Below are 25,889 nucleotides of genomic sequence, written 5' to 3' on the forward strand. Positions count from 1 at the left end.
TGTTTTCTTCTGCAGTGCAGGGGAATCAACCCCAGGGCCTTGCATGTGCTAGGCAAGAACTTTAGCAGCGAGCCACGCCCCCAGCCCAACTTCCATAGGACTCCCAGGCTTCTTACCCACAAGTAGGCAGACTGTGTAGATTCTGTTTTCTATTGCGCTGTCAACTTGCTCATCGTTCAGCCTTGCAGGGCATCTGCCAGTTTACCTCCCAGGTACCTCAAGGTTTTACAGTTGTAGATGGTGTTTTGCAGACATTTGCTGCTAGGGTATAGTAGCACAATTAACTTTTGATGTATTACTACAGCAGTCTGTAAATCTTCTGAAAATAAGGCTGGGCGTGGTGGCGCACGCCTGTAATCCCAGCATTGGTGAGGCAGAGGCAGGTGGATCTCTGTTGAGTTTGAGGCCAGCTTGGTCTACAAAGCTAGTCTAAGACAGCCAGGACTACAGGAGAAACCCTGTCTTGAAAACAAAAACAAACAACAACAACAACAACAAAAATTAGAATTTCATTATGTGACCCTTCAGCCAGTAGTCCCTCTTGGATGTAAATGTGAACAGATCTCTGTATTAAAGCCTATCTTTGGAAACTTCTGTTGGTTTTGAGACAGTCTCTTCTGGCCAAAATGACCTTAAATTCTTGATTCACCTGCCTCTGCATCCCAGGCGCTAGCACCCCTGGAAAAATCTTAAACAGCGCTTTGCTGAATGTCAGGCCTGTGGTAGACATTGTGTTAATAGCTGCTAAATAAACCATGACTGGATGGGCTGGGTGGGTGGTCCTTGCCTTTAATCCACACCCCTGGGACGCAGAATTCAAGGCTAGCCTAGTCTACAAAGTGATAGCCAGAGCTGCACAGAGAGACTGTGCCTCACCTCCTACCCCTCAAAAGACCAAAAGGCCCAACACAACCAACTGTCTTAGTGCTCCATTGCTGTGAAGAAACACCATGACCATAGCAACTCTTCTTCTTCTTCTTTTCCTCCTCCTCCTTTTCTTCCTCCTCCTTTTTCTTCTTCTTCTTCTTCTTTTCCTCCTCCTCCTTTTTCTTCTTCTTCTTCTTCTTCTTCTTCTTCTTCTTCTTCTTCTTCTTCTTCTTCTTCTTCTTCTTCTTCTTCTTCCTTTCCAAGCCAGAGTTTCTCTGTGTAGCCTTAGCTGTCCTGGAACTCTCTCTGTAGACCAGGCTGTCCTCGAACTCACATCGATCTGCCTGTCTCTGCCTCCCTGAGTGTTGGGATTAAAAACATGTGCCATCATAGCAACTCTAATAAAGGAAATCAGTTAATTAGGGCTGGCTCACAGTTTTGGAGGTTTAGCCCCTTGTCACCATGGTGGGAAGCATGGCAGCCTGCAGGCAGACATGGTGCTGGGGACCCAAAGGCAGCAGGGAAGGACTGACTGCCGCACTAAGCGTAGCTGGAACATCTGAGACCGTAAAGCCCGCCCCCACAGTGATACATTTCCTCCAACAAGGCCACACCTTCCAACAGTGCCACTCCTACTTAGTCTACCACACCAACTACATTTTAAAATTATACATTCTGGGGGCTGGAGAGATGGCTCAAAGGTTAAGAACACTGGCTGCTCTTCCAAAGGTCCTGAGTTCAATTCCAGCAACCACATGGTGACTCACAAACATCTGTAATAAGATCTAGTGCCCTCTGTACATGCAGACAGAACACTGTATACATAATAAATAAATAAGTCTTTTAAAAAATATACATTCTACACAGTATGCAAGTTTCATGTTTCACTGTTATCACGTATGAATTGCCTACCTTGCGATTTTACGTAGGTAAAATCTAGTTAAAATGAACACTTAGAATAGCGCCAAAAGAAGGGCGGGAGGAACAGACTATCACAAATTGGTATCTGGAGAGAGGCAGTCAGAGGGCAGTGTTGCTAAGCAACCAACTTCCTTCCTAGCAGTTCCTGGCCTTAGTTGTAAGAGTCTCTTTTCTCTCCATCCTCCTAGCTGAGATAGTAAACAAAAGGATCGCCTGGGACAGTGGGGGTGGAGGTGGAGTGTGAGGGGTTTGTCCACAGATTCTGATGTGTCGGGCAAAGCTATGGTGCTGTTTATGAGACGCCATGTTACAGAATCTGATTTGTTTTCCTTTGGAGAGGACATAGTGGCATTAAGCTCGTCCGGGTGGCGATGTGATACTTGTGTGACCATACACTGGGTTACTGAGAGCTGCAAGGAACCCCAGAGGTGCAGTGGTGCTATTTATCAAACATATTATCCTGAAATAAAGGATTCACCGTGGATTTTAAAAAACTTTTCTGGGTGCTTCACTGTAGGGTAGGGAGGTTCTGCTTTGGTGTTTGGAGTGACTGGGGGCAGACAGGTACAAACCTGAGACCCACCAGGCTGCAGGCAGCTGGACGGCCTGAGGTACAGACAGCAGCAGTCAGTGCTGAGCCGTCAGTGGAGTCAGGGCTGTGTATGACTCAGTCACGCAGACAGTCTGTGGTATAAGAGAAATCCGGGGTTCTCCAACTGCTGCCCGTCACACTCTCCTGGCGGTGCTTTGCGGTGTGTTTGTTTGTTGTGTGCGTGCCTTTTACCATCCCGAGTCGTCGGCTGAACCCAAGGCTCATGGAAACTGGCCTGTGAAAATGAACTGAGGCTTGATTCATTTGAAAAAATTGTCCAGGTAACTAGAATGTTAGACACATTAAGGAACCGCAAGATCCTAGTTTCTAAAATTAAGCTGAAAGGACCAGCAAGCCAGACACCATCGTAAGCCTGTCCCTCATCTTACCACACTCAGGCCTTCAGTTCTGGGAGACCAAAGGAACCACCTATTCGCCAAGGACAGACAGATGCTCCCAGTCCCAAGAGAGGTTGCTGTTGTCGACTCTCTGGTCCTTATTCCATCCTGCTGACTGTTGGCTTATTAAAAATAACAAGTCCATCTGGTACTGACCAATCCAGATAGGACGCCCCGTTCCTGTACATGCCTTCTTGCTTATGGCTTTTGTGTTAAAAAGACTGTAACAAGCTTGTTCTTGGCCGAAGTTTCACTCCTGAGATCGAAACTTCATCCCTGACCACCAGTACATGTTGCCTGGAAAATAAACTTTTTGTTCCACTACATGTTGCTCTTGGTGTTTCATTTGCAGGACTCCAGACCCAACATGCATCTAAATCACAGGCGTGACCTGTCTCACGCAGATGTCTGAGCTTAAGAATTTGCATTCCTAACCAAGGCTAGCTTGTGGTACATGCTTGTGACTGCAGCACTCAGGAGGCAGAGCAGCGAGATTACAAGTTTGTGGCCAGCTCCGGCTACAGATCAATGGCCTGCCTCAAAACAAAACAAACAGTGGCCAGAGGGTGTAGTTCAGTAGGAGAGTGCTTCTCTACCACACGCAAAGTGCTGGTGTTGATTATCATCCCTAAACAACACACACACACACACACACACACACACACACACACACACACACACACACAGAGGCACACAAATCTGCCCTTCTAATAACATCCCAGGAGATGTTAATGCTGCCAACACAGGAACAATAATCATTGAACTTCTGGTCTAAAACTGGCCTGGACCTCACAAGAGATCCACCTGTCTCTGCCTCCAGAGTGCTGGGACTAAAGCATGAACCACCACACCCATGACCTCAACTTATTTCTAACAAGTTATACCCAACTCCGTGACTTTTAGCCAGTGAGAGACTTAGATCCAGGGGGGTGACAGGCTCTTTTCTTCCTTGTGTTATTTACTTTTCCTTGTCTTTCTATTCAGTGCGGCTGGTCCAAAGGCTTCTCTTCACACCCCCTCACTCACACCAATGCACAGGTGGCCTCTCCTCTTCACACCCCCTCACTCACACCAATGCACAGGTGGCCTCTCCTCTTCACACCCCCTCACTCACACCAATGCACAGGTGGCCTCTCCTCTTCACACCCCCTCACTCACACCAATGCACAGGTGGCCTCTCCTCTTCACACCCCCTCACTCACACCAATGCACAGGTGGCCTCTCCTCTTCACACCCCCTCACTCACACCAATGCACAGGTGGCCTCTCCTCTTCACACCCCCTCACTCACACCAATGCACAGGCGGCCTCTCCTCTTCACACCACTTGCTCACACCAATGCACAAGCTTCTCCTCTTCACAACCTTTGCTCACACCAATGAACATGAGGATATGAGAGCTGAAAGCTGAAAACTGAAAAGAGGCTGTGATGAGGCCGGAGGGCTTTGTACTGTGAGAGGAGACTAGGGGCTACTCTCCTGGGAATTCTACTTGAAGGAAGACATGACCAAAGAGATTTCTGCAATAAATTCCTACAAGTAGCAGCCAGAAAGGTAAAGGGGTGGAGAAAGGAGGCATATGAGGTTTTGAGGTCAAGGAAGGACAGCCACTGTGAGTTGCTAAGTTGTTTTCTGGTCCTTTTGTGCTTGCTTCATACGTCTCTGGGGTGACAGAGCCTTGGCTTGGGTTAGTCTGCATAAGCCCTTCACCATCTGCAATCCACAGGCTGAGAACGATGCAGACTCCTCTCCCCACTATGGGAAGTCAGATTTCTTTCTTCTAGCCCTTCTCAGGTACTTTGGCTAGGGCCCAATAAAACAAATGGACAGAAACAAATTAACAAGGAAAAAAAATAGAATGTATCAGCTAATGAATCAGGGACAGAAACGGGATGTCCAGTGGGAGAAACCAAAGGACGGCTGCAGCTGGGCTTGGAGAGATGGCTCAGCGTTTAAGAGCACTGACTGCTCTTCCAGAGGTCATGAGTTTAACTCCCAGCAACCACATGGCAGTTTACAATCATTTATAATGTGATCCGATGCCCTCTTCTGGCCTACATATGTACATGCAGGCAGAACACTGTACACATAAAAAAATCCCAACAAAACAAAACATTACTTTCTTTTCTTTTTCTGAGACAGGGTTTCTTTGTGTAGTCCTGGCTATCCTAGACTCCCTTTGTAGACCAGGCTGGCCTTGAATTCACAGAGATCCTCTTGCCTCTGCCTCCTGAGAGCTGGGATTAAGGTCACAGTGCTGGACTTCAGCAAGGTTTTTATGCAGGTTCCTCAGGTTTACTCTAGAATTGCCTAAGGAGGAAAATTCACCTTCACTTTGTTGGCAGGAAGAGGCCAGCACTTTCTTTGTTGCTTTTTAATTGCCTTCAACTAAAAACAAGCTTATGTCAAAGTCGCTGTTTAAAGCCAGCATATTTTCCTGCCCTTCCTAAGAGCAACTGACACTGTCCTCAGCACTCTGCTGACGGTGATTATTGTGTGTGCATGCGTGCAGCCAAGGAGAGCCAGAGGACCACTTGGTGGGATTGGTTCTCTCTTCCCACCTTTGCGTGCGCTCCAGGGCTTGACCTCAGGTCAGCAGGCTTGTTGTGTAGCAAGCCCCTTGACGCTCCCAAACAGCTTGTCAACTCCTGATGCAGGTTCTCAATGGGCCCTTAGTTCCTTTCCTCTTTGTGCCCCCTCACCAAGATCATCTCCAGGAGCCTGGCGACAACCTTCTGTGGGACCCTCCAGCCCTCTCCCTACAAAGTCCTCTGTGTTTAAATTTTTTTGATGAGAATTGGGTGACAGAGAACATTCCAGCGTGTCTCCCATCTTGCATTTCTCAACCCTCTGGGCACAGGCACCACCCTACCTCACAGCAAACTTCAGTAATCTCTTTGGTACATGACTTGTGTTTTCTGGACATAGGGAACAAACTGGATCAAATGTCTCTGGAGCAATTCCTTAGAGTAATTACAAAGTGGAGATGCTCAAGTGACCCTTCAAATTTCTCCAGGAAATGATTCAGGGTTGCTAGGAAACCAACAATAGGTGCTAACCACACCTTGCATCAAAATGTTCCCAATGTAAAGCACTATAATTATATTCAGGAGAATTCTTAGCTACAGTTCCATTACCTTTTAAAAAGTCAATTTGACAAATATTTGTGGAATTTATACATGCAATGAATTTGGAAAGCACAGGTTCAATTACACCATTCTTTAACTTAAAAGCCTCTGTTCCTTCCTCCCCACACAAAGACCCCACAAAATGTAGACAAAGCTGTCCAATCTAACCTTCAAAGCCTTCACTTGGCCCCTGCTCCAGCCTCACCTCCATATTACTCTGTCCAAACTGCTGCCTTCCTGGCTAGGATCCGCCTCGCCACACCCCACCTAGCCTCACCCCACCTAGCCTCACCCCACCTAGCCGCACCAGCTCCATTTCTTAAAGTGCAATTCAAAGGTACTATCTGAGGCAGAATGTGCCTCTCATTTCTGCGTCTTGACTCTCTGAGGTCTGTATGCATTCATTCAAGGAATTTCTTTTGGCCACTCTGTACTGAGCAGATCTTGCTCTCTTCCTTTCTTTACGGGCACAGTAGTAACTGTTTGCTGTCTGCCTCTGTCCCAGGGGTTTCCCTTGGTGACAGGGCCGCAGCAGCTGGTAATTATTGTATTACCAAACATCATGATCTTGATACATTAAGTACAGTGTTGAGAATTTTAAATTTTAAAAAGGAGCCAGTAATTATGCCTGAGTGGTTCTTAAAATCACATATGCTTTGTCACCCAATTATGCTCAGCACAGCAGTGGGGAGATGTCCTTCTCTATCCAGGCTTTGTTCAAGTTTTATTGTATTAGATTACCCTGCCCCAAATGCTTCTAAGGCTCGGGCATTGTCTGAAGCTCCGTGGCACCAGAAGGCTCATTCCTGAGGAAATAGATGCTGTCTCACAATAATGGAAGCAGCCCACCAGCTACCTGCCACTCCTGTGTGGTTAGTTAGCCAACTGCCGTTCTTCTTGAGGTAGTTACCTATGGTCCACTCTATATCTCTGTGCATAAACAGCCAGAGGTGACAACAAGTTCTAGTGTGGTGACAAAACACCACAGCCAAGGCCACTTATAACAGAAAACATTTGTGTGGGCTTCTGGCTTACTGTCCATGGTGACAGAGCAAGGGCAGGGCAGCAGGAACAGCTGAGAGCGCACATCTTGATTCACATACAGGAAGCAGAGAAAACACTGGGGATAACAAGGAGGCTTTGGATCTCGAAGCCCACCCCGACCATGCCCCCCTCCCACTGCCTCTAATAAGCAGCCCCATCGGGTCTACCAACTGGAGACAAAGTATTCAGACATATGAGCCTTCTCCCTAAACCACCCCCATGTCACACAGTGTGGACCATCTTTCCTAACCTCCTTCACATATCTTCCTGTGGATTATGGCAAATTCCTCTGCATGATCAGAAGTTATAACCAGTTTTGTTTACAGGGTCCCATCACAAAAACAGAACCCCATTTGGGTATTTTGGCAAGAACTTACAAAAGGTTGAAAGGGTGATGGAACAGCAAAACAGTGGTCCAGGGGACACTGCAAAGGCTTCTGGGTCAAAGGGGAGGAAGGAGGCCTGATGGTGGCAGGGACTGCTGACAGAGACACTCAAGGAGAGGGAGGGAAAGAGGAAGTCCTTCAACCTTCTCCATGATTCCAGAACAGGGAGGTTCTTGTTTTCTGCCTCCATCGCTGCTCGACTTCCTGGGGCCCCTGGCAGGGTGCCAGACCTCACGTTCCCTGGGAGGCTGCTTCTGTGTGGACTCTTGCTTGGACAGCTTTGTGTTCCATTTTTATTCACTGTGCATCCTCAAGACCCACTCCCACACTGGCTCTCCAAGTTCCCGCCGGGACACACTGACCAGAGCATAGAGACCCAGAACTTCCTCTTCCAGGCAGTGTGGAGACCTGACCTTAGAGATTGCTGAGCTTCCTGGGAAAGAGAGTTGGAACTTGAGGGTGGGGCCATATCTTGTATTCATGATACATCAAGTCAGAGAGGGCAAAGACCTTGAGAAGAATGCATGCCTGAGACAGCAGATGGGACCTGAGGTTAGGCTGGGGAAAGCACTGTGCCTTTAAGGCCCTGAGGTGGAGTTCTGGCTCCCAGCATGCTCTGAGGGAGGCATTCTCCTGTCCCTCCACACAATCCCCTCCCAGGAGGCCCTAACAGAAGAGCTACTGTAAAAGGCACCCTTCTATCTCCAGGAGGTCGGCTAACTTTATTTCTAATTCTGTTTTAGAGTTCTTTTGTTTGTTTTGTATGGTTCGGTTTGGTTTTTAAGACAGGCTCTCACTGTGTAACTCAGGCTGTCCTTGAACTCCAGAGTGCTAAAATTCCAGGCATGCACTCTTTTTCTTCTAATTAACTTTTGAAAATCAATTCCAAAGGAGAAATGGATAATTCCTTCTTATAACAATGTTCTGTATGTAAATTTCAAGTGGGTCTAGAGTTTATCTCTAATTAACAAATATCTTTCTTTGTAACATTTAATATTCGAATACCTACTCATTAAAATGCCTCTTAGCCCCAGTTTTGCTGCATTTATCCACTAGGGGTCTTTCTTGGTTTGCTTTTGTGCTTTGAAGACCTTTCAAGTAGGCAAATTTAAACAGTTGCCTTTCACTTGGAAGGGAGCTCTGTCAAGGCTATGTCTTTGGTGTCTGAAGTCCTTTCTGCCAAGCATTTAATGTGCGTTCCTAAAAATTCTTTTCTGTGTTGGCAAGATCTAAACCACCAAGCGCAAGGGGAAATCTGTTAAAAAATACATAAATAAAATAAAAGATAAAGAAAGCAACACAGGGGAAAATGGGAGGGAGGGAAGAATGGGAGGATACAAGGGATGGGATAAACATTGAGATATAACAAGAATAAATTAATAAAAAAAAAAGAAAGAAAGAAAGCAACACAGAAAACCATATTTCTGTTGTCTTAGCTACTGTTCTACTGCTGTGAAAAGACATCATGACCAAGGCAACTCTCAGAAAAAAAAAACATTTAATTGGGGGCCTTGCTTACAGTTATAGAGGGTTTGTCTGTGATAATTATGATGAGAAGCAGACAGGCGTGGCACAAGCTGAGAGCCTTCTATCCTTCTATCCTATCCTTGCCCTCCCACCCCCTCCCCCTCCCTCAGCCCCTCCCCCACTCCCACCCTCCCCACTCCCTACCCTCCACTCCTGGCACCTTCCAGATGCCTCTGGCTGTCTTCCCCTCATATCTACAGTAACATCCATCTCCTCAGCCGTACATACCTTGGAGCCCGCGTGTCCTCATTTTCACTCAGCCACCAAGACCAATATCCTTGTTATGTCAGTGACAAATGATGAGTTACAGCAAAGGCCGTGTTTAGGTGTGCTTCGGCTACTTTGCAGGGTGCACTGAAGTTCCTCTTTCTTTTTTTCTTTCTTTCTTTCTTTCTTTCTTTCTTTCTTTCTTTCTTTCTTTTTCCCCTAGAAGGCATCGCTGACTTTGACTGGGATTTTCCTAAGCTGTCTTTTGACACTAAAAACTATGTTCTTACTTCTTTATAACAGACGTAAAAATAACAATGCTAGCAAAAACCCTGTGATTGTTCTAAGCACTAAATAAGAAGGTACATAAATGATTCAACGTATGGCCTGCTGGGAAATACTCTCCACTAACACTTTGTTTTAGTGACATGGTCATTGTCATCTGACTAGCACTCTAGTTTATGGACGGCCCATGCACTCAGCTGTCACAGCAACTTCGTGGTGTGAGCAAGGACACTAGTCCTTCTTGTCTCCATGTGCTTACACACTGTTGGCCGTGACGAGCTGTAGGCTCTCTGGTGGCCATTTAAAGTGTGATGCTCAGTGTTGTAGGCCAGTTTGTAGAGCACGCATCCAATAGGCACAAAGCCCTCGGGTGGTCCCCAGCTGCATACATTGGACATAAGAGCACAGGCCTGGCATTTCAGCACTTGGAGGTGGAGGCCAGAGGATCAGAGGCCCAAGGTTGTCCTTGACACATGAGACCCTGTATCCTGCCCTGAACATACATCAACAGCACTTTATAGAGCATTAACAGTAAATGGCTCACTACTCAGATGCATCATGTCAATGGTGGTAAAATTACGTAAACTGTGACTGATGAAAGTGGCAGAACAAGTAAATCAGAGTGGTCCCATACCTCCTGTCCCAGCAGAGGCTCTGCAGACCATCCTGCGGACACACTGGTTTTAGGAAGTTTGTTTAGGTCAGTCTCAATGTGTCCAATGTCAATACTACTACTGTTCTCTACCAAGGGCTAAGGGAGGAGCTGAACAGGAAGATGAGCAGTACTTAGGAGGAGTTTGAATACAAAAACAGGCTGATTGCACAATGACAATCAACTACTGGTTGAGTGTAGGGATCTAAGTGTTGCTTTGGAGCATCCACTGTGAGCGCTTGATACCCTTTTCTTTTTAAAATCTGTTTTGGGGAGGGAAAATTCTGTTTTAATTTTAGAGTGTTAAAAATGAGTTCTGAGCCAGGTGTGGTGGCGCAAGCCTTTAATCTCAGCACTTGGGAGGCAGGCAGATGGATCTTTGTGAGTTCGAAGCCAGCCTGGTCTACAGAGTGAGTCCAGGACAGCCAGGGCTATAAGAGAAACCCTGTCTCAAAAACCAAAAATAAATAAATAAACAAACAAATAAATAAACAAATCTGAGTTCTGTTATGGTGTTTTCATTTTCATGCATTTATATTGTACTTTGTTCTCTTTTCTCCTCATCTCTCTCCCGCTCCCTTATTCACCCCTCCCCCACATAGTCCCTTCTTTCAGGTCACAGATATTCTGTTTGCTCTCTTTTGTTTCCCCTCTCCTTAAGCCTCTCCCTCTCCTCCCTCTCCACGTCTCTTAGTACTTTCCTATCAAATGCATAACTATGCATTAGATATATACACATATCTCTGTACATCAAATTATACTATGATTTGTGTATGTATATATAAATTTAAATCCAGATTCCATATATAAAATAAAACACACAATATTTGCCTTTCTGGGTTTGGCTTAAGCCTCTTAACATGCTTATCTCCAGTTTGATGCACTTTCTTGCAAATATCAATTTTATTCTTTACTGTTGAATAAAACTCCATTTTGTATGTGATCCACATTTTCTTTACTCATTTATTCATAACAACTTCTTCTTCTTCTTCTTCTTCTTCTTCTTCTTCTTCTTCTTCTTCTTGGCACTGGAGCCCTTTGTAGCTCCAGTGTACAAGAACTAGCTGGGTTCTTCCTAACACAGACCCACACTCTGTCTAAGTACCCGTATCAAGAAATCAAGAAAGAACTGAATGAGACAAGAACTGTTTGGGAGGAACTAAAGGAGAGAGCTGTGAGTCAGTACAAGAACTGGATCAGCAGCCACACTCGCTGCTGCCCTGGTACCCATGAGGCTCTGGCATCTATCACCATCACCAGGGGAAGAAGTTACATTTTGATGAGGTTCGTGAGTCCCAGCATAAACTAATAGTCCAGGGGTCCAAGGTCAAGCTTATCATCTGTGTGGTTTGTCCATTCATTGTTAAAGAGTTGTCTAAAGTCAGCAGTGTTAATCAAGTTTAACCAGCTAAAGTCCAGCAGGACATCCCAAGATGGGAGGAGGAAAGAAGAAAGCATCACTCAACTGTCATATGCATTTAAGAAGAAGCATGGCAGAGCAGCTTCCATCTTCTGTGGAGTGTTACATCTGCCTTTGACTGGCCCAATGCACTGATGGCACCTCATTTTCTAGTAATTCTGTAGACAAAACCGAAAAGCAGCAATTCACCAAGTACTAAGGTGGTTACAGCCTTTCCCATCAGCACCTCAGCAGATGGGGACCATTTCTCTTCCAAACCAGCAGACCCGGAATAAAACATGACCCAGTGCTCCAGGCCTGGTGGGGACTTGCAGGGATTATCTGCAGCAGCAGCTCCCAGCCTGTGGGTCCTGACCCCTCTGAGAGCCACAAACAGATATCCTGCATATTACACATTTGCATTATGATTCATAATAGTAACAAACCCACAGTTATGTAGTAGTAGCAATGAAATAATTTTATGGTTATTAAATAACCATATTATTAATTATTAATGAATCATCAATAACAGAGGAACTGTATTAAAGGGTCACAGGATGAGGAAGGTTGAGAACCACTACTCTGTAGTCTGATACAGAATATTTGGATGCTGGTAACCTCAATTTTATTCCACCCGAGACTGAAGAGATGGATACCGGCTGTACCGTGCAGATCGCTGAACTAGTACAGCTGAGCCAGACTAATAACAAGCCACACAGAGTCCAAAGAGCGCTGTTGAAAGGGTCCTTCTGCTAAAAATCAAAAAAGGAACCTCTTATAAATTCTTAACTGGTCTACACAGTTCTATGCCAGAAGACAGGGAGCAGAGTCAGCAGCTGTGAGATTATATTGATGAACGTCTGGCCAGCCAAGAAGAATGCTGGCTGATACGGCGACCCGCCTCATGTGCGGTTTGGCGCTGCTGGCTGGTGTGTACACACATACATGTGCATGTACATATCACACCCGCGCGCACACACTTATCTGCACACCCAAAGTCCATTTCTGCTGTGCTCACAGTTCCCTGTGGCGTGGAGGGGTGGGAGGTGGTTATGTCTGAGTATAGGCAGGGGAGCATCATCTGCAGGTTGATAATGGTTGGGATGAAATGAAGGGATCCGCAGGCCTCTGTTAGTGATTGGCATTTCTCATTACGAGGAAGCCAGGACAAAACAAGCTTATGGTTCGCTCTAAAGAAAGATAAACTCAGTCGGGCGGTGGTGGCGCACGCCTTTAATCCCAGCATTTGGGAGGCAGAGGCAGGCGATCGCTGTGAGTTCGAGGCCAGCCTGGTCTACAAAGTTAGTCCAGGATAGCCAAGACAGAGAGATCCTGTCTCGAAAAAGAAGTTTAAATTAAAAAAGAAAGAAAGATAAACTCTGAAAGAATGACACAGAAGAAAATGGCAAGTGTTTAAAAAGGAAACTATCAGCAATTACACTAATCATCTTCCTTGTGGGAGAAAGTGTGTGTGGGTACAAAGGTAGAGGCAGCATCTAAGGCAGCGAACTTACCTGGGCTTGGCTCAAAGAAGGTGACATTTGGAAGCTTGTGGGGGTCATTTTTGCATCTACTTACTGGCAGCCATACTGGTTCCTGTGGGTGGGTAGTGGAGTCAGGAATATAAAAAGTCCTTTCCACCAAAGACATAGAATTTTTCACTTGTCAGGAATGTCCCAACCGAACAGTGCAGTTGTGAGGAAACCAACATGCCACAGAGCCACTAGGTGAGCTTTTCTACTGCCCTGCTCTAGAGAGCATGAGGCCCACGTGTGGGCGTGGCACAGGAAAGAACTAATGCCATAGACCCACCCAGAACTGGAAGGACCACCCCCACAAAGGCTCTGAAATCCCCGCCCGACCAGAGGCTTGTCAAGACCGAAGAAGCAGCATGTCGCAGAGAAAATATTTGCAGGTTTGAGAAAGAGGACACATCTCATAATCCAGGAATGATTGCACTAGTGTAATAAAGGAGAAAAAATGGAGGAGTGTGTATATTCAAAAGTCACCATGGGGAACGTAAGGTCATATCCCCAGCAAGGACAGGCTAGGACCAGCTAGGCCTGAAAAACTCAATACCAACCTCAGACTCAGCGACCAAAACTGCCCGCATTCAGGGACGTCTAAAAATTCACTGGGATGCATGGTCTTACTGAGATGCTGAGGCAGTGAGATGGAGTTCAGCCTGTGCGACATGAGCCTTTCTCAACCTCTTCCCCAAGTGTCCATATGGATTTTGGAGTTACTGCCTAAAATATTTCCTTTTCCTTTTTAAAAAAATGACTTCAAAATTCCCAAGGGTGTTCATGCTTAGTAATTTTCTTGGAGTCTCAACCCAAGAGATCAGAGAAAAGCAGGTTCTGAGCAGTCCCTGTCACCTCTCCTCCAAGTCTGAGCAAACATACTTCATGTATATTTTTAGCTGGCAGGTGTAATAAGCCACAGAGCACTGGCTCCACCACAGGTGAGCAGGTGTGACCTTTGCAAGTGCCATCCTGTGTGGCTTCCCGTTACTCTTGGTCCTAACCTTAAGAAGCTCATAGTGTGTTTGGGGGAAACAAAGGCACATTGAAGCAACTCCACGTGTGCCAAAAGGTAGCACGAGATTAAATCGTAAATTAGTGTCACAGGCAATAAACAGCTTAAGTCGAAGCAAGGAAGCATGTAGCTGCGGCTTGGAACTTGGGGGCGGGGGGCATCTTTTGAGGAGTGGGCTCTGAAACTGTACAGAGGGGGCACACTGTGGAGAGTACACTCAGAACTGGGCGAGGAAGGCAGGTGAGCCAAGGGGCTACTGTTCGGCCATGTCTTGAGTTAGTCAGCCCTACCCCTTTCCCGTGACAGGTGCATGCACTGTGGGCTCCTTATGCCCCGCCCTCTGGCATTTCTGGGCTCTGGACTTGTACAGGTCACCCGCTTCTGACCCTGCCACTCAGGCCCTGGGGTTGTCACATTCCCCACCCAGCTCTTTTGGCCACAAGCCACTGCTGGCTGCCTTGGCCTGAAATAACTGAGTGAGCAGCCCAGATGCAATTCTAAGAAAGGGAAGGACCATAGTCATTTTGCGTTCATGTAGTTTCTTTTCCCCTTGTTCTTTGACAAATTCCTTTAAAATTATTTTTTTTCTTTTCTAAAACTCAGTACTAAAGATGATAGAAAAATTTCCCTCAGTGTATCACGAATAGCAGGATAATTTTGAATAATGTTTACCAAAATATTGGTGGATGAATTCTTAGCAATAATATGCTGGCAAGGTGGCTCCGTGGGTAAAGATGCTTGCCACTCAAGTCTGGTGACCTGAGTTCAGTTCTAGAGTTCACGCCAAGGTAAAAGGAGAGAGCCAACTCCAGAAGCTGTCCTCTGACCTCCAGGCACATGCTTGGGACACACACCCACAAACACGCATCATGTGCACACACAATAATAAATTTTTAAAAAATGTAAAAGCATTAATGCACCAGTTCTACCAAATGCCAATAACAAGCCAGGATCAAAATCAATCTACCCAATAATTGTCTGTGTGCAGGGGCCAGAGTATTCATGGTAATTGAAGGAACAAGTCATTATGCTCATTCCAAAGGCCTTTTTTTTTTTTTTTTTTTTTAAGATTTCCTACCACAGATTGATTATCCTTAAGTTACTGCCAGCCACACTCCAGTGATTAAGAACATTTCTTCATTGTCAAAATTAGAAATTGTTTCCTACAAAAATCCCAAATTATCATGGTGGTAGCTGAATACTATTTATATGCATATACTTGTAGATGTGTGTATTCAGCATGAGTAGAGTGCACACGGAGGCGATGAGGGAGAAAGGAGAGCTTTCCCTTTGCTCATTGCCCTGGCAACAGTGTCTGGATTCTCCGATTTGTACTTATGTGCATTCCTGTTGACACAGCCATGAACACTCTGAATGTGTGTGTGTGTGTGTGTGTGTGTGTGTGTGTGTGTGTGTGTGTTCTCGCACTTATTGGCTCACATTTCTCATAAAGAAGAGCTCTTGAAAGGCTTTAAAATTTTCACAACATACAAACACTTGATAACAATGGCAGGTTTTCTTTGGGAAAAGCAACTGGAGACATAAAACAGTTGATGCTATTTAAATTTTGTTTATTCTGTGTGAAACAGCTGTGGAGGTGTGTGTGTGTGTGTGTGTGTGTGTGTGTGTGTGTGTGTGTGTATAATTGAGCAGTTCTATGGAGACTGGTTTCAAGGCTGTGTTTAGGAAGGCCACAGTCTAGGTCCATAGTTTCTGTGTGTTGATGGTTGAGTCTTTAGTAAGATTGAACTCAGCTCTTTATTCTGAGGCTTCAGTCTTATTCTGGTCCATATTTTAAAGGACCCTGAGTTGCAAATAACAGCATAAATTGATGAAGAGATTTTCTGTGCACTGAACTAGAAAAGACAGGGTTTTTTTTTCCCACAGAGCCCTGGATTGACTCAAGCAGCGATATCTCCACATCAGTGGTTCTTCAAGTGTCACACGTGTCTGGTGACGAACTGTTATACTAAAAGCAGTTCAAAGATAACTTAAAATGAATTGTGAAGTTTAGACTTATTTTAATTTCAAGTACACAGAGCCTCATTTAAAGCAAATGTGCTTCTTTCTAAATTTCTTTTTTTAGTTGCTTAAAATTCCTCAGCTACATTTAGGGAATGTGTTGCCAGCTCTGCAGGGTATACATATCAGTTCTAAAAAACATAAATTATAAATATACTGTTAACTTTGAGAGCGTAAGAAACATGACTATCATGGCACAGCATGAACCCCAGCACTGAGGAGACAGAGGCAGGGGACCTGTGAGTTCTAGGCCTTCCTGAGCAACACAGTGAGACTATATATCAAACAGTCAAGGCCTGGGCTGCAGCTTAGTGTCGGCACTCTTGTTTAGCTTGTGCGAGGGGCTCTGCACTGGACTCCAGTCCAAAAACCAAACAAATGTGAATAACTTCGCCTATGTCTGTGCATATATTTGCTTTCAGCATCATTCCTTGCTGGAAATGGCTCCTATGGTGGCTTTGAAAATAAGCCCACACACTGAGGACACGCCCCTGAGCCAGATTAGGAAAAAAAAAAATCTTCCTAAGTGTGTTGTCTACAGTCTGGCTGTTTGCCTATCCACACCAACTCTGCCAGCAGCTCATATCTGGGTCCCAGAACACCAGATCTTTCTCACTGCTCACAGAGCTTGGCAGGACACTCCAAGGATGCCCCTGGGTCATTATGTGTCAGTTCTTGTGTAACAAAAAAATAAAATATAAAATAAAAGTTCAAGTAAACAAGTCATTTTATCAAGTAGATTCCTTAAAACCATTGTCCCTAATCTGTTTACCACAAGGGAATAAGAGCAAAGCTAGCCAGAAGGCTGCCCCAGGTGCCGGCTGCATTCATCTGTATGCTTCCAGGCTGGCTAATTTTCTCAGTTTCAGAATTCTTCAGTCCTCAAAACACACTTAAAACAAGGTTTGCTGTTTGTTTTGCTCTTCTATTCTTCCATTTTCAGTGTGTGTGTGTGTGTGTGTGTGTGTGTGTGTGTGTGCACGTGCATGTATGTGTTATGCATGTGTATATGAATGTATGTTGTGGGCACACACAGGAGTGCTCCCATGCATGTGTGAGTACACATGGAGGGAGGCCCAAGAATGTCAGGACTTGTCCTCAAGTCGTTCCTCCATCTTACTGAATGGGGCAGAGTCTCCTAACCAAGCACAGGACTTGCCAATATGGCTGGTCTGGCCACCCGGTTTATTCTGGGGATCCGTTTATCTGCTTTCTGAGCCTTAAATGGCAGGCAAGCTGCCACGCCCACCAGGCATTTGCGTAGGTTTTAGTCTCCCAACTCCAATTTTCACACAAACCTCTCAGGCCCCTTAACCACCTTGTTATTTCTCTATCTCAAGTCTTCTATTTGCATTGATTTAGAACACGAGACCCTACTCTCTCATATTTTTGCTCCAGGACTCCTGGTCTTGACAACCGGAGGCCAAACCCAGGCCTCTGCTCACTCTGGGCAAGCATCCCCCCTAAGCTGCAGCCGCAGCTGGCAGGTGGCTCACTGGAGAAGGCTTCCTCAGCCTTCCTCCTCCTGCAGCTGGTCACAGCCACCAGCTGCCGGGGACTGGGCTAGGAAAGCACAGCGACCCTTCGGCCATGTGAATTGTGAATCATGAAAGACCAATCAAATCGGGCAGACCTATGGAAGGATGCCAGGGACCTTCCACAATGCCAAGAAGTCTCTCAGACTCACCCAGGAGTGGTCATGGTCGAGTTTTACACAGCAGTGACTTCTGGTAGAGCATGGCCACCTATTCACACATGCGTTTGGAGCTGTCCTTTCCTCAGAGCTGCTGAAATATTTCTAACTTCTAGAGTTGTTGGTTCTCACGCCAGCATGTGCTGAGGGGCGGGGCTGCTCTGAAACAGATGTGAGCCTTGAACTTCGGCAGAGCTGGGAAACATTCCCAGGTAGATATCCCAGTTCTCCCACTCAAATCTCCCTCACGGTACCTGGAGGAGGAAGGAACATGTGGCCAGGAGCCAAATACCTCACATATGCCTCAGGTGTTACGCACGGGAAGCATTGCATGCTGGGCTCCCTCCGTTCTCACCCCAGCTACAGACACCACTATGAACCTGGAAGGTCACAGGGAGGCCAGTGGCAAGAAGAGGTGTCAATTGTATGCCTCACTGGATGTATGATTTTCTGGGAGAAGGGATAGTTCCTGTTCTGAACACAAAAGCAGATGCACCCGGAATCTGAATGTAGGTGGTGATTAATAATTACATTACAGTTCTGCTCCTCATCCACCCAGAGCAACCCCAAAGTGCCCCCCCAGGGGCGGGGTGCTCCATATGCAATGAAAAAGAGCCCAAGTGTTGGGAGCCACAGCGTGGAGTCTGCTCCTGCTAGTCCCGGCCCTTTCACCTCAAGCAAGTTGTTTACACAAAGTATGGGATTTCGTTGTTGCAGGGGACAGTTGACTGTTTGTAACCCTGTGGGGTATCATAGCTAATAAGAACTCTAGTTGTTCTGGTGAACTCTGAACCCTTTTTGTGTAGCGTCGGTGGGAGGTTAGGGTTTGGGGAAGGCTGGGTTGGCATGATTGGACAGGCAGAGGAAAAAGCAGTGCGGTACAGGAAAGAAGAAAACATGTTGGATCAGAGCGAGAAGACAGAAACAGACAAGAGCCTATAGAGGCTGCGGTGAGAGCAATCTGGAGAGTGGACAGAACTGAGATGGCTAGGGTATTATGGGATATGAAGACTACAGAACCAGAGTGCTGGGGCACTATGGGATATGGAGACAACAGAATGAGAGTTGGTGTACTATGGAACATAGAGACTACAAAACGAGAGGGGTGGAGCACTATGAGTTATGGAGGCCACAGAATGAGACGACAGTGGCACTATGGGATATGGAGACTACAGAATGACTGGGCTGGGGCACTATGGGATGTGAAGAGTACGGAATGAGAGGGCAAGTGCACTATGGGATACAGAGACTACACAACGAGAAGACTGGGGCACTATGGGATATGGAGACTACAGAACGAGAAGACTGGGGCACTATGGGATATGGAGACTACAGAACGAGAAGACTGGGGCATTATGGGATATGGAGACTACACAATGAGAGGACTGGGGCACTATGGGATATAGAGACTATGGAACAAGAGGGCAGGTGTACTATCGGATATGGAGACTACAGAACGAGTGTTGGTGCACTATGGGTTATGGAGACTACAGAACGAGAGGGTTGGGGCACTATGGGATAGAGAGCCTACAGAACGAGAGTACAAGTGCACTATGGGATATGAAGACTACACAAGGAGAGGACTGGGGCAATGGGACATGGAGACTACAGAACGAGAGGAGTGGGCCACTATGGGATATGGAGGCTACAGAAAGAGAGTTGGTGCACTGTGGGTTATGGAGACTACATAACAAGAGTGCTGGGGCACTGTGGGCTATAGAGACTACAGAACGGGAAGGCAGGAGCACTATGGGATATGGAGACTACACAACGAGAGGGCAGGTGCACTATGGGGTATGGAGATTATAGAACGAGAGGCTGGGCGCACTATGGGATATGGAGACTACTGGACGAGAGGACTGCATATGGCGACTACAGAACTAGAGGGTAGGGGCACTATGGAAATAGGCGACTATAGAATGAGAGGGCTGGTGCACTATGGGATATGGAGACTACAGAATGTGAGGGCTGGGGCACTATTGGATATTAAGACTGCAGAAGGAGAGGGTAGGGGCACTATGGCATATGGAGACTACCGAACGAGAGGGCTGGGGACCTTGTGGGTTACTGCAGCGCCTTCTAGCATTTTTAAAGGGCTATTTGGTTAAATAAGAAAATAATTTATCAAATAGGTTTTTTGAAAGCATTTTCCTTTACTTGTCCAAACTCGATGGAAGAATGGAAATACCCAGAGGGCTATTGTGTTTCTCTGGTTTCTTACTCCAGTCTCTGGCTCAGCTGCTGACACCACTAAGACCCTGACAGCTCAAAGATGTGCTGCTGGCCCAGGCAAGGGGGCCAAGCACATGTCATTGTATGTACCATTTTCTATGCCTTCAGATTTAAAGTCTAAAGAAGGCTGTGATAGAAGGACAAGCCTCTTTGACTTTATTGTCACCTGTCCTGGGCACCATGAGGTGTGCGACATCTTTGGAACATCTAAGGTGAGCATACGTACAGTCCCCAGGAGCATCTATGTATCGGTCAAAACTCCCTGAATCAAAGAAAGCCTCATACTGTGTCAGTTAACACACGTGCAGCTAAGAACACTTCTTGACCCTTTGACACCAGCAAATAATAAACCAAAAACAAAACAAAACAAAACACCTTGGAAATGTGTTTGGTTGTGTTGGAGCAGGCAGTCCTTTGGCAACATGGGCTGACAAGTTTTAACATGGAACGCAGGCATCTGAACACATTGGTTTGAGAGTTTTTGGTTTGGGGGATTTTTTTTTTTTTTTTTTTTTGAGACAGGTTTTCTCTGTGTAGCCCTGGCTATCCTGAAACTCCCTTTGTAGACCAAGCTGGCTTTGAACTCAGAGATCAGCCTGCATCTGCTTCTTGAGTGCTGGCATCAGTGGCGCCACCTCTGCCTGGCTTGAAGACGGGTTTTTAAAACTTCTTCCTTTGTGTGTGATATCCATTTGTTTTAGTGTGCCTCAATGGGCAGTACAGAAGTTTTATGTAGGAATCTTATTTAGACATAGAAGAAATCAAGAAGGTCAAACGATTGCTTTATTTTATTTTTTATTTTTGGAGACAGTTCCCATCAGACTTTGGTGCATATTTTTTTTCTGTTCTCGCATAAAAAAGAGTTAATTAAAGAGCACTAACTAAAGGCGAGTGTGTTAACTGTCCCCTTTCCCCATTCTGTGCCTGAGCTGTCCCATTCTGCTTCCCCTGTAAGATACCTTCAGTCACTGCACTGCCCCCTCATATAGAGCAGGGAACAAACAGTGACATTACTTTATTTCTAAGGAGAGAAATGGTGCAAATCCATAGGCCCTCCTGCCTATGGCACAGAGATGCCCTGAGGGGTTTGGAGTGGCATCTGGGGGGAAAACCTCACTTTCTTGGCAGGTCTTTCCACCTATTCCCACAGTCTTGAAGATTTGCTGCAGGGATAAACTGCAAGTCTGTGCACCGCAGTTCCCAGCTGCTGTCTGTTCTCAGGAGATTGGGCTGCTGAGATGCACTCCTAGGAGGACTGGGGGATGTTTGCAAAAGGAACAGCCTTGCCACCATTCCCATCTTTATTTAAAAGGTAATTTCCACACCCTAAAAAAGAACCATGGTAGCTATTTTTTTTCCTAAATAGAAAAGTATATCTTTGTGTTGAACACTTAAAAATACAGAAAAGAAATTAAATAAAATTTTAGTGAAAAATCACTCTAGCTTCTTTTCTTCTTTCTTTCTTTTGTTGTTTGTTTGTTTTTTCAAGACAAGGTTTCTCTGAGTAATAGCCCTGACTGTCCTGGAATTCTCTTTATAAAACAGGCTGGCCTCAAACTCAGAGATTCCCTGCCTCTGCCCCCCAAAGCCTATGATTAAAGGTATCGTGTCACCAGGCTTGGTTTCTCTTTGTTTGTTTTTGTTTTCAAGGAAGGGTTTCTTTGTGTAGCCTTGGCTGTCCTGAAACTTGCTCTATAGAGCAGGTTGACCTTGAACTCACAGAGACCTGCTTGCCTCTGCCTCCCAAGTGCTGATATTAAAGGCATGTCCTACCATCACCTGGTTTTAACTATGCTTCCTAATATAATATTTCTTATTAAATTTTGAGAAAATACAATGTATTTTAATCATTTTCACCTCTAACTCCTCTGGGATCTATCACCTATGCCTCCCAACTCATTATAGCTTCTTATGTGTACATTTATGTTGTGGATTAGGTACGTGGATGGTGAAAATAAAATTACTTGCTAGATAGATTTGTTGAATATCAAATGTGAAATGTTCCCATTTCCTTTAATAGTCTCTGATAGCAGCATTTGAAATGGCTATGTATTGTCTCTTTACTGAGTTCCGCTGGGACTTAGTTAGCCAAATCCACCTGGCTACACATTAACTCAAATCTTTTGCTATTAAAAACAATGCCTCATGAGGAGTCTTTGCATACAGATCTTGGCAGATACCGGCAATAAATTCTTTGGCACAAATCTGGTTGTGTTGGAATGCCAGGTCATAAAGCATACCCACTTTAAAGGGTTTTGGCATGCAGCTTTAACATTAGTTTCCAGTTTCCCCAGTCTTGCCAACATGGCATGTTATCCTATCCTGCCAATTTGATAAAAGAAAAATGCTGGGCTCCATCTCACACCACACACTGAGCCATTTTGGTTCAGTTTTAGTATGGATCTATATAGTTACTTATGTGCTTCAGGGGTTTGTTTTACTAGGCCATTAACTTTTTTTTTTTTTAAACTTTGACTATGTTCTCCGCATTTTTTTGTTTTTGGTTTTGGTTTTTTGAGACAGGGTTTTTCTGTGTAACCTTGGCTATCCTGAACTCCCTTTGTAGACCAGGCTGGCCTCGAACTCACAGCGATCTACCTGCCTCTGCCTCCCGAGTGCTGGGCTTAAAGGTGTGTGCCACTATGCCCGGCTTGTTCTCCACATTAAAAAAAAAAAGCTTGTTGTTTTTTTCTTGCTAACCTTTAGGCTCTCTTTGACTATAAATCCAGTTGATGACGATGGTGAATTCTTCCTGATCTGCTGTTTGTCTTCATTTTAGCTAAGCGTGTTATCATTGTTATTGGAAGTAAGATCTACTATGCCACCCGGGCTGGCCTTGAATTTATAATCTTCCTGCCTCAGCCTGGTGAGTGCCGGGATTTCTGGTGCATGCTGCCACACCTGGCTTCATGGTGGTTCTAGATGTACATAGTCCCCTCCTCTTCCTCCTGCTCCTCCTCCATCATCATTAATACTGGTTTCTCTGTGTAGGCCTGGCTGTCCTGGACCAGGCCGGCCTCAAACTCAGAAATCCACCTGCCTCTGCCTCCTGAGTCCCGGGATCAAAGGTGTGCACCACCACACCTGGCAGTCTTTTGTTATTGTAAAGAGTGAAAAATGATGTTTCTGACTTTGTCTTCAGAGCGTGTCAGCAAAGCATCATCTTGGTCACCTTTAAAAGCTCCTCTATGGCTCTAGGAGGCTAAGGAGCAAAAGCAGGGAAGGCTTCCCCGCCTACCTCAAGTGTTCTGGGTTTAGTTGTGGTGATCCACGCGTTAGAAGCAGGTTCTAGCTGAGCATCTCCCACGGTTACCCACTGTTAGGTGCATATTGGCATGTACTTGCTTCTTGGTGATGCTCACCAGAACGTATTGAATAGGTGACGCGTGGAAGGAAACCAGGCAAGAAGGGACAGTGAGGAGCCAAACGTGTGTTCACTAAGAAGTTCAGAGTTCAATTTACTTTCTAAAAATATTTTTAAGATTTATTTTTAAGTGTGTGTGTGTGTGTGTGTGTGTGTGTGTGTGTGTGCATGTAAGTGTCCTTGGAGGGCAGAGCTGTCAAATTCCTTGGAGCCATAGTCACAGGTGGTTGTGAGCTGCCTGGCATAGATGTTGGGACCAGAACTCAGGTCCTCTGAAAAATCAATATACTTTCCTAGCCACTGCGTCATCTCTCCAGACCCATCACCGCCGCCACCACCGTCATCACCATCTGTGTGTATGTGGTGTGTGTGTGAGTGTAGCCATTCACATGGGGGTTGGAGAATAACTTTTAGGAGTCAGTGCATTCCCTGCCTTCCACTGTGGGAACCATGTAACAGGAGTTTTGGTTTCTTTGTGAATTCAGTTGTGTTATGCAAATACGTTTTTGTTTTAATCCCAAGTGTGGGATTTCAGTTTGAGCTGTAGTTTGTCCACAGCGGTTAACTGTCTTGTGAGGGGTGTGGCTTTTGCCAGCTGGTAAGGCCTGCCTTGTGTGGCAAGGAGAGGGGCGTGTTCTAGGGCTCCAAGGCTATAAGGGAGAGATCAGAGAGAGCGTGGCATGGCGTGCCGTGTTGGCACGTGGTCCCGTGTTGATGTGTGGCATGTAGCAATTTGAAGAGACCAGAGACAGACGGTGTGGTGGTTTGGAGCAGACAGAGAGCACACAATGCTTCTGGCTGCAGCAGCTTGGAGGAGACTCTCGGCTGCGTCTGCTGTTGACAGAGACTGGTATAGACAAACCCAAAGACCCTTCACCCTTAAACAGCCAGGAGAAGGAAAGGGGGCCCCTCTCCCCACTAACCCTCTCTCTCCTACGTTGAGTTGGGATGTTGAGGCCTAAACACTCCAAATAAAGTAGAGGTTTAAAAAAAAAAAAAAAAAAAAAGAGTGGGCCCCGGTGGCCCCGCGCTTCCCTTTTCCGGTGACGGCACCGCGCGGTGAGGAACTCGTGTTTGTTCCTCGTAGCTATGCTGTCCAAGGATCCGCTGCAGTCCGTGCCGGTCTTCGGACGCAAGAAGGCAGCACCGCAAACGGGGAAATGGGCTCATCAAGGTGAATGGAGCCACGCACCCCGCAGTACAAGCTACCGGAGCCCGTTCTGCTTTTGGGCAAAGAGAGGTTTGCTGGTGTGGATATCCGTGTCCGCGTGAAGGGTGGTGGTCACGTGGCCCAAATTGATGCTATCCGACTGTCCATCTCCAAAGCCCTGGTGGCTTATTACCAGAAATATGTGGATGACGCCTCTAAGAAGGAGATCAAAGCCATCCTCATCCAGTATGATCAGACCTTGTGTGTAGCTGACCCCTGTCACTGGGAGTCCAGAAAGTTTGGAGGTCCTGGGGCCCATGCTCGGTACCCCTACCGATAAGCCCATCTCAAGGATCAGGGTTACCTTTGTAATAAACATCCTAGGATTTAAAAAAAAAAAACAACAAAATGAGTGCTACAGAACCAGACATTGCACTCAGGCCATCAGGTTGATGTAGCAAGTAAGAACACTGGCCACGTCAGTCATCTCACAGGCCCTCAAACTGCTCGCTGAGATATCATTAACAAGAGAACTGTGTGCTTACGGTACACAGCTCCACATTCTTGGGGATGCAAGAAAGGTGGGATTTAAAGACACAAGGCTTGAGCACCTGCTCACTGGGTCAGTCAGAGTGAGCAGAAAGGACGCTCTGAAGCAAGCATTACCAGTCAACAAGGGAGGCGACGCTGTCCCCTTCCTGTTCTCAGGGAGACGAGGAATGCACATGACAGCCCCAGTTTCTCCCTATAGGATTGTAACAAAAATGTTGCCAGCCAAAGATGCTTGCTTCTGACCCTCAGTGCTCAGAGCAGGCTTCAAAGAGCAGCTAGGCGAGAAGTCACCATCTTCTGACTTCTCTATGGCACTTGTGTTTTGCCAGTGGTATTTTTGGTTGTGCAGGGAGCTAGTTTTCTTAGAGGCTAAATGATCTGGGCTGATGCAGGAGATTCTGTTTTTCCAAGACTGTCACACAAACACGTCCTTTCAGCACGTGACCACTGCTTTGGGACTGTGGTAAATTGACATATCCTCGTGGTGGCACATGGTGAAATGGCTCACTTCATGGTGTGCATGTGAAAGGGAGAGAGACAGAGACCAGAGTCTCACAATCACATTTGAGGTCACACCTCCGATAACCCCAAACCTCTCATTACAAACCCTCTCTTAAATTTTTCTACTATCTTCCAATAGCACCAAGATGAGGAACAAGTCTTTAACATGTGGGCATTGGGGGTTCATTTCAGAACCAACACTGCACACCGCTCTCTTGATGGACTATTCACTTTATCCTCTGATGAGCAGGTAACAAGAAGCACCATTGTGGCCCTCTCTGGAAACTGCCGCCTGACACAGAGCACTTAGGAAGCAAGAGAGAAGTCCTAGACTGACCTAAGACTCAGAGCAACCCGTGGTCATAGGGAAGCCTGGAACAAGTGTTCCTGTCCTGGCTGCCACTATACACTTCTGACTGAAGTTTCTTAGGAA

The 25,889-nt window shown here is 46.0% G+C and overlaps 1 pseudogene; it reads left to right on the plus strand.

Moving 5' to 3' along the window:
* Nucleotides 1-24,327: 24,327 nt before the first annotated feature.
* LOC127204733 (40S ribosomal protein S16-like) lies at nt 24,328-24,743 on the plus strand (annotated as a pseudogene).
* The last annotated feature ends 1,146 nt before the right edge of the window (nt 24,744-25,889 follow it).

This window comes from Acomys russatus, chromosome 20, assembly GCF_903995435.1.
Source record: "Acomys russatus chromosome 20, mAcoRus1.1, whole genome shotgun sequence".
NCBI classification, from domain to species: Eukaryota; Metazoa; Chordata; class Mammalia; order Rodentia; family Muridae; genus Acomys; species Acomys russatus.